At 38.5% G+C, this 9,662-nt stretch overlaps 1 long non-coding RNA gene and 2 other non-coding genes across 3 annotated transcripts; all 3 read right to left on the bottom strand.

Annotated features, from left to right (window-relative positions):
* Positions 1 to 1,318: 1,318 nt before the first annotated feature.
* On the bottom strand, positions 1,319 to 1,437 carry LOC116183625 (small nucleolar RNA SNORA26). Its single transcript, XR_004148287.1, has one exon. It is a non-coding gene; the product is annotated as a small nucleolar RNA SNORA26 (small nucleolar RNA).
* A 136-nt stretch (positions 1,438 to 1,573) lies between these two features.
* Positions 1,574 to 2,981, bottom strand: LOC110485016 (uncharacterized). Its single transcript, XR_002467857.2, has 3 exons — positions 2,888 to 2,981; positions 2,476 to 2,598; positions 1,574 to 1,686 (listed from the first exon to the last, which is right to left on the bottom strand). It is a non-coding gene; the product is annotated as an uncharacterized LOC110485016 (long non-coding RNA).
* Positions 2,666 to 2,788, bottom strand: LOC146767568 (small nucleolar RNA SNORA26). The gene has a single exon (XR_014955274.1). It is a non-coding gene; the product is annotated as a small nucleolar RNA SNORA26 (small nucleolar RNA).
* Positions 2,982 to 9,662: the final 6,681 nt, after the last annotated feature.

Raw genomic sequence — 9,662 nt, 5'->3', positions numbered from 1 at the left:
TACTGAAAAGCATATATAACCTTTTAATTGCTCAACAATAATCTAGCTTTTCAAGGACCTCCTCACTTATAGTGCTTTACATGGAATATTGCAACCTTTACCTTCTTAATTTAAAATAGGCAAGGAATGAGATTCTTGGTAACTTGTTCTTTACAGTTTGAGACAATGCTTTTGTAGAGAACACATACAGTGTACTGAAATAACAATTAGCTGATTGATCTCAGTGCTTTTGCATTACAAAATACTTAAAAATATTCAGTGTTTTTTCAATGGAATTGTAAATTTAAGACTAGCTTGTCAAGTCTGAACATGGCAAGAGAATGTTTCTGTGTGACAACAAAAGTGTTTACATCCACGAAACAAAGTCTTCATACAGAAAGTACCTTAACAAGAAACCTTCAGAACACAAAATTTAGGAGCATACTTTTAATTAATACTCATAATTTATTTCAATTAATCCACAAATAGTCAAATTACAGCAGTTTTTGCTAGGAAACCTGTTTCAACAAATGGTGAGATGCCTGTTTCAACATCATCATTGAACACATAATTTAAGCCATTGCTTGTCTCAATTCTACTTCCAAGACAATACTTCGAGATGACAACTGGAATCATCTTGTATGAAGTCAGAAATCACCCACTCAGGAAATCATAAAACTGATGTTTAATGTCAGTTCCTGACACACATTGTCTTCATTCCTGTAAAAGAAGTTCTATTTAAATTGCAGTCAGCATTATGCACACAAAAAACAGATAACTGTTCTAAGGTTGAGCTACATGAACCTTCTACAAGATACTAACCTTAGGCCAGAGCCATTTCTCAAAAGAAATTACTTTGTAGAGGATGGGATTTTCCTTTCCTATACCATTAGTATGGATTCCATTCCAGAGGACCAGCTATATTAGAATAAACAGATCCAGTAACTATCACTGGCTTTCCTTTGATTTTTTTTTTTGGTTTTGTTTTTTTTTTTTTTTTTTTTTTTTTTTTTGCTAACTCTATATATAACATTTTAAGTTACCACACAAGTTTTTCACCAAAGCTATTTTGCTTTGTTTTCCAGCAAGGAGTAAATTAAACTCCTTCAGGAACAGAATGCATTCACTATTATCTGATAATCTTTTTCACAATTACATACCTGGAGACTAAAATGATTTACAAGAAACTCTTAAGACATTCATCAGGTTTACAAAGCAAAAAGATTTGAGAAACCTGTGATATTAAGACTGAGATATCATAACAAGACAGTTCAAAATCTTCCTACAAACTATTAATAAAGTTGATTCAGCAGTTTCCTGAAGTTCAGCAATTATACAAATGTGTTCCTCCTAAGCACAATCCAAAGAAGAGTTTCAACCTCACCTCTGGGTTTGCGAGAGAACTTTTATTCCCCTCAGTATTGGCCACTTAAGACACTGCCAGACTTAAGAGGGCAAAGCATAAAAGGGGAGTAGATTTTAGTATATTGTTTTCTTATCAACAAGAGATACTACAATTTGCTTGAAATTTGTAAATTATTAAAGAGCAATATTAAAAATGATTGACAATTGTCATTAGACGACAGCACACTTACCTTCCATTAGAAGGCATTATTTAGTCCTAAGAAGTCCCAAGTACTGCTTCACATTTAGGTGTGATTATCCATGTCTAAAACATTGCAAGCATGAGGTTGCTATGTGAGGCCTCTAAACACACAAAAAGTTGGAAAACTATAATCAGTACTGTTTAACTAAAGCTAGAATTTTAAACTAAATTTTATTCTACAAAGTTGCTACTGTGTTGTTAAACATTTCAAAAGTAATTTTCCATGGAGTTGCAGAAGTCATTTACAAGAAGTTTATTTTCAAATCAAAACCTAGAGTGAAAGGTAATTAGTGGTTCAATCTGATGGTAAGTCATGTTCATTAGCCCAGTTAAACTACAGAGAACATATTTTTAACATCTTGTAAAATAAAACATTAATCATAAACAATGGAAAGTTTATTAAGCCTGAATTCCTTTTAGTGCTGACACTACCGAGGTAAGCTGTAAACCTGTAGATTTGACTGAATCTTTCCCTGACAACTCATTGATACCTTGTGTCTACTCACAAATAGCTATGGACCTTGTTACAAATTATACAGCACTGAAGCAAGAGACAAAGGACACTTACAAGCGGAGTAGAAGACCGCAGGGAAAGCTCAAGACAGAGGGTTTTTTCTTTGTTTGAACGGTTATTAAGGCCATTTGAGCCCAAGTCCTAAGTGCCTACAGCCTAAACATCACAGGTTATAATTGCAGTTTTCTTAATGTGTCCTATAAAAAAACTAGATTTAAGGCCTGTGCAGCTCAATAGCTCCGGGTTAAAGAATGGGAGAGCGCAAACGTAGACAGTTCGGCTCAGAGACACAGGGCAGCACCTGATAGGTATGTTTGTCTTTTAAAAATCTGGAGATTCAAAGCCCTCCACTTCTGAAGCCCGAAGCATTTCTTACCAGCCCCAGGCTGTAGGAGGGGTGATGATGTCGGTGTGCCCCTCACCCATGGATCGCCAGCGCTCCCGCCTGCCCCGGCCTGCCGCGCTCGGCCTCCCGCCCATCGGCGGCACCTCGGACACACTGCGGAGGGAAACAGGCATCAGCCGGGCAGCAAGGGCACCGTGACGGGGGCATGGAGGGACGGACCATTTGTGCCTCACGACAGGATGCAGGGCGGAGGGAAGGGCTCCGCACTGGGTTTTAGTGAGGGAAAGCTGCTCTATCCCCCTGTGTTGACTCCCCGGAGCACCGCCAAGCTCCGAGAGGGCAAGATGTGAAGGGAAATCCACATAGGTTCCACCCCCAGTTCCAGGGCCTGTCCGCGTGGAGCGCGGCCGGTTTCCCCTGAGAGCGGACGCAGGCAGCTTACCGCGCCCTCGGCCGGCGGACAGAAAGGCAGAGCGGCGCCTCGCCGGCCATTAAATACCGCCCCGCGCTCCCGCGAGACCCACGCGCTCCAGCCGCCGCTGCCTATTGGCGAGAACAGCGCGCGTGACCCCGCGCGGGTGGACGGCGGAGCCGCGCTGAGGCAGAGAGCGCCGGGGCTGCCCCAGGGCCGGGCGGCACTGAGGGGCCGGGCTGGGCTCTCAGCCGTGCTTCCTGCAGCCGCGCTTCCTGCAGCCGCTCCTGCGGGTCAGGTCAAGGCTTTCGCGGGGACGTGCTCGTCCATTCCTGCTCAGGCCGAGTTCTGGGGGCCCCGAGATGTTTAACGCCGGGAAACAAAAGTGGCTTCGGTGCGAAGTGGCAGCTGTGTAGCGGTTTGGAGGCACTAAATGCCGCTGATCTCTGTCTAAACTCCTGCCTAAGCCCTGCTTAGGAGGCTTAGGAGCTGTGTGTGAGGATGCGCGCCGGGGGAGCGCGGCGGCGCCCGGGCTGCCCCGAGGGCCAGCTCAGCGTGCGTGCGGAGCGCTGCTGCTGCGCTGCCCGCATGAACGGGCTGCCTGTCCGGGGATGCTGCTAAGAGCTTTTGGAGTGAGCAGATCAGAATAAACGGGGAATTAACAGTTTGTAGCACAAAGATTTTGTGTGTTGCTCAGCAAAGCTGGTAGATAGGAATCACAATGTATCATAAAATATACTGAGCAGGAAGGGACCCATCGGGATCTTCGAGTCCAACCCTTGGCCTTGCACAGGACACCCCAAGAATCACAGCCTGTGCCTAAGAGCATTGTCCAAACTGAATTGAATGGAAGTCCCTGCTTCTCAAATAGGTGTGTACGTTGCTGATAATTCATACCTTCCTTTCTCAGCGAGAAACAATATTTCCTGGCTCATGCAGAATTATTACCTGCACAGTACCTGTAAAGTGTGTGGAAATAAAATAACGAGTTGGCCCGCTATCCCTAATCTTAACCCTGTATTTAAATTACTTTCAACAGAGCTAAACCAATATTATGCAGCTGAAAGAAATAGTCACGTAGTTGCAATCAAGGGATGATTCTAGAAATTGTTTCCTACCACTTCTAGTTGCCTCTTCTGTCTACTTGACACTCAAAACATTGTTGCAGATTGTCACAACCCTCTGACAGTTCATTGTCTGTACATCAAGATTCAAAACTTCTCTTATGTCTCTAGGCAAATCCGTCTCTGGAGAGAAATTTTGAGACATGTAGTTTTAAGTTATTTCAGGTGGGCTTCTTGCAATGACTGTTTTCTACAGTCAGACATCTAAGTCACATCAGTAATTTTATGGAATGTATTCAAAAAGATGAAGTGGCATTCAACCTTTAAATTTTTAGCACTTGTGCCAGTGGGATTTATGTTAAGTTTGGTTTCTTCTTTTCCAGTACAGAATGTAAATTGGCACTTCTGTTACACAGAAAACCAGCAATCCTCAGCAACCATCCCAGTATCCATCCCAGCTGAGCATTTCAATAATTCACATAATCCTACACCTTTTTCTTGACCCTCACAAGCTTTCTTCTGTTTTCTCCATACAAAGTTTGTACTGTTTGCCTTCTCTCTGGCTCCATGAATCTAACTGTGTCTGATAGTATCACAACTTCAAGAGAAGACATGCAGAGTCTACCTGACCTATCTGTCCTTTTCCAACCCCTCTCTATAGAATAAAATAACTGCCCTTTAATAAATTACTGCAAGGATCAGATCTGGATTTGAGCCTCTTTACTTGCAGGTTAGTTCTTCCATCCTGGAAAAGTGCTGTAACCACTAAGTTGCTGCCTACAAGGCTGCAGGCAGATCTGCTGTTTCTGTGCGTGTGGGATGTAACTTTTATCTGAATGAACTTCTCAGCTGGGCACTGAGTCTGCCTACAATGTGAGTACTTTGCGGACTTGAGGGAAAAACCATGATATTGGTAGATCTGAGTACAGGTTAATTTTAAGATTACCCTGGATCACTCATTAACTGGGAGAAATACAGGCCTGGTCATGAGCAGACTTTGTAGGAAATCCAGTTATCATGGGGACATTTTAAAATTTATTAAGTGGCAGCAGGGTGTCTTGGTTATTTTCTAGATTAGTGTTGAGCTTTTTAAGGAGTTAGGTGAGCTGAACTAACTTGTTCAAATCTTGAAGAGCGGTGCTCTAACTAGCCAAGTCTGTCTTTGTCACATGCAAGAATTAAGTCTCAAAGTCACTGCTTTGATGCTTCTCACAGAAGAAAGACTCTAGAAAACAGTCGTTTAACAACATCAGGAGTTTACCACAATGTGCAATTGTCATAAATGTTTCACTTCAATTTTACTTTCTCCACACTGATATGAAGGAAAATCAATTAAGTAAAATCTCATTGTAAACCATCAGTCTTTACAGTTGGATTACCTGCAAAGTAGTATTAGTATTTAGTAGCATTAAATAATTGTCAGGTTTCAAATCTTAGAATTTAATAGTCCTACATATATATATATATATATATATATATATATATATGTGTGTGTGTGTGTGTGTGTGTGTGTGTGTATGCGTGTGATTTGGTTAAAACTTCGAGATCTAGTGTAATGTAATAAAAGTGTAATTTAATTTAGGCATAATTTAATAAAATGTAAAGATTATTTTAAATTCATACTGAAAATAGACTAAATGCCACTTACTGCTTATCTGCCCTTTGGGTTTTTTTGGGGGTTTTTTTGCTTGTTTGTTTTTTTTATATATTTTTGTCCTCAGAATGCTTGTGAGTTAAAATTGGAGCCTGTAAAATAGAATAAAACTAATAAATAAAATCTTTGGAAAAGAGAAAGGCAAGCCACAATCATTATTTCCTTTTCAGAGGCAGAAATACCAATATATTTCTGTAAAAAACTTCAATTTTCTGTTATTTTTGCTCAGTGAATCTCTTTTTGTTTGGTAAATTACTTCCATGGTTAAAATTTTTGGTTATCTCTTTCCAGTTGATATGTATGATTAGAATTTAAATAGTGTTTTTCCACCTGAAAGCACATTTTGCATAAGTAAGAAAAATGCCAGTAAAGTTTGTTAGTGAGCTCTCTTGCTGAATAATATACCTGATGAAGACACCATTCTTCAAGATTCTTCTTTCTGGAAAGGTGGGAATATTTATACTTGAGTACTGAGTGTGGGGAAGGTTAATATTATTTAAACTGATGAAGCAATACACTGAAGTTCTCTTATTGTCACTGTTCCAAGCTCTTAACACAGTGTATTTGAAACTCAAGCAGAAGGAAAACGGCAGGAGAAAGATATATATAATGAGATAATCACAGCTCCGGGCCATTATCAACATTGGACTGGCTGCAGAGGCTTTAGCAGCTTCTTCATAGAATAGAATTTAATGGCTTGCACTAGAGAACTCTTAGACCCTTTGTATCTACTCAGTCAGCTTTTGGTACCTTGACATCAATGTACTTGCCTCTGTCTTATTCTGCTCTCTTTGGGCTTTCAGATCTGGTGTCTGGCCAAGAAAAGATGATGTCAGATGTAAATGTGTTTTGTTTTCTTCTGTAGGGTAGTAATTTCTGAGAAAAATTAAGTGATGATATTCTCTACTTGCCAACTAGTAAAAAAATAGCAAAAGGTAAGCAAGATTTGGGGATCAATTTAATGCAGTTTTATTTCTATACTTTATCTTTAGAATGCTGACAAGTCATACTGTCACCAAAACATGAAGTTTTACAGTATTTTGAATCAAGGAATAATTTCTCAGATAATTTGAAAATGCTGGGTAGGTGTTGCTTTGAAGATGACAGTCTTAAAGAAGAATAGTGATTCTAAAGTTGGGTTGATTTTTTGGTTTTAGACTCTCCACATTGTCTATGGATTTCCATGAATTGTTCATGGACTACAACTCTTACCATTCGAATTTCAGGTGCAGATGGAGTGGTTTCCATGGACCTGCTATGAGCCATGTGCCACAGATTCAATCCATAGGCTGCAAGCTGGTGTTTGGCATTGTTCTAAAGCCACCAGTCTGTTCTGAAATGAGGCCAAGCTTCATGGAAGAGCCTGATTTCTCATTCTTGTGTCTACATATTTTCCATTTTGTTCAAGATATTTTGCTATTTTTTGGTAGAACATCATTTAATATTAGATACAAAACATTTTAAAAATTGTAAAATTCTAAACCTACATTGTCAGCACTGCAAGTATTTCAGATCTCTGAATTCTCTTATAATTCTTATATATTTTCCATGCTTCAAGAAAACTTTTTTCCAACTTGTAATTGGTTGGAAATATATCCTGAATTTGATCTATTCCAAATATTTGTTCAGCAAAACCGACTGATGATTACCTACTTCTGGGCCCAAGTTTATTACAAGAAAAACATAAATGAACCTTTTGTGGAATTTTACAAGATTTCTGGAAAGGAAATGCAGTATCGTCTTTGTAGCACAGAATGAACAGATATTCTAGTCTCAGATTTGCTACCAACTTTCCTGTGTTAACTTTGGGCAAGTCACTAAATTTCCGCTGGCAATTTTCTTGCTTTGTAAAAGAACCTAATATTAATTTGCCACCAAATAATTTAACAACTCTGAGTGAGTGCCTGCAAAATACTCTTGCAAAATAGTCTGATGGAAAATGTTATGGAAATCCATGCCTCTGTTAGCCAAGGAGGATATCTACAATAGGTCCATATTTTATGTAGTGAAATCGAAATGTTCAAGTGTAAAACCAGATGAGACCAAGATGGATCTAAAATTAAACGCAGGAGGTATTTTTTGACCTTTCAACAGAAATTATATAAGCACTTTTAGGTTATAAATAGTCCTTTGTTTTCCTTGTCTTTGTCTAACACTCAGAAGAAACACAGGGTTGGTTGTTTGTTGTAAGGAGATAGGGCAATGCTTCAGAGTGGAAACAATTGTGCACTGTTCTTTATTTATACAATTCTTATAAAGTTTGTAACTAATATCTGTTGCATTGCTTAGCACTTTTTTATCTTCAAACAGCTACAGGAATAAAGTTTCTATTCCTGAAAATGACAACAGCAGAAGAAAACAAACACAGATACCAGTCCATTTCTAGCATGAAAGTTTCTTTCTTCTTTCCTGTTTTGATATGTCTGAAGATTGAAAAAGACAGTGCTAGACTATTATCAAACTGAAACATAATTTCCTGTATATTATTCCCTATTTTTATTATTTATCTTCAGAAACAAGGCATGAAATATGTTCACCTTTAAATGAAAGTATTTATATTATCATTAAGGAATATGATACTGAATTCTTTATAGAATGATATGTGTGCATGTTTACAAACATTCCCTTGAACAACTAATAAGTGCTTAATCAGTAGCAATTTAGTTTTGTGTCAAAAATTCTTTAAAAATCAGAAACAACTGAAAATTAAAGTCAAAAAAAGTCAAGTAATTGGCATTTGAGAAAAACAGAAGTATGAAAATACCACTTTTTTCTTTTTTGTTTTCACACTTTCTATGATTTCTCTGGAGTTTGTATTATGGAAATAATGTTATTGACATTAAAATATATGTGAGGCAAATGGCTTTATTAGATACTGCATTTTGTTTCATTTAAATTTTTAATCACCTTTCAAACCCATTTGTTTGTTCCATAACTTTTTACTGATAGCAACTATGATTCTCCACAGTAAATTGGAATAAGCAGGCTGCAGAAAACAATACATGATTAGGCTTGTGTAATAACAGGCATCAGTTTAAAAAACAGGGACGGTGCAGTACTGTCCACTCTCTGCAGGCTACTTAGAAATGTGCTGGAAACCAATCAGACCTTGATTGCTTCAGTCCTGACATGTCGGCTTAACTCCCATTTTCCCTGGTTATGTTGAGAAAACCTGTCATATTATGTGTAATCCAGTTCTCTGAGTTTAAGCAAATTAAACACTTGGGATCAAATTCACACGTAATGTAAGACCATGAACTTAATAGAATTATACCAAAGATAATTTTTTCCCCATGTTATTTAATGGCCCTTTTGCATAGTGATTTGTGGATTAATGAAGCAGTTTAGTGGCCCTGAGGACTTCATTCACTCCGTTAGGTACAAAAATCTTTCTCCATCCTGTATGTTGAATGTCTGCAATGATTTAATATAACTAATCCAGTTTAAGGACGAAAGAAAAGTCTGTCTCTGTGACAACTTGATTTTGAGTTTCTTTGCTGAAGCTGTCAGCAGGATACCAACTAATGCCAAATTTGGTACCATTTTTATAAAGTGGGCATTTGTCCACAGTGAGCTGGATTAAGGCCACTTATCTAACAGTATTCTCAGGGCAAGAATTTATCTTTAGATGTTACTGCTGATGCCAGATTTTTATTCCTAATCATAGATCTTAATTTGAAATTATAATTAAAAAACAAACCCAAAAAAACCCAACAAACCTGACTTCAGAATGTTTCCAGTAAATAAAGCCTGTGGATGCAGGCTCTACATGCTGCAATTATTTTATTCTAGCATCATGAACTGAAAGGCGTAGCCAAGCATGAGCATGCCACGCTTGAGGTGCTGTTAGGAGCAGAGGTGTCTGTAGAAATGTTAATAGTTCTCTCTTCATTTGAATGATTTCCTCAGCATAGCAGAGGAACAATAAACGGGCCTTAAGCTCCTGCTGAACAAAAAGCAATATCTGCTAAGGAAAGGCGAATTCTAAGATGAGGATTTCCCTAGCTGAACTCTGTTCTTGCTTCTCTCAGAGATTTGCTATGTGACCTCAAGTTAGCTATTTAACAACCTTGTGCCTATTACCACG

Source organism: Lonchura striata, chromosome 4 (assembly GCF_050655825.1).
Source record: "Lonchura striata isolate lonStrDom1 chromosome 4, ASM5065582v1, whole genome shotgun sequence".
NCBI lineage: Eukaryota > Metazoa > Chordata > Aves > Passeriformes > Estrildidae > Lonchura > Lonchura striata.
Note: the sequence above shows the minus strand (reverse complement) of the source record. Positions and strands in the feature narration are given on the sequence as shown.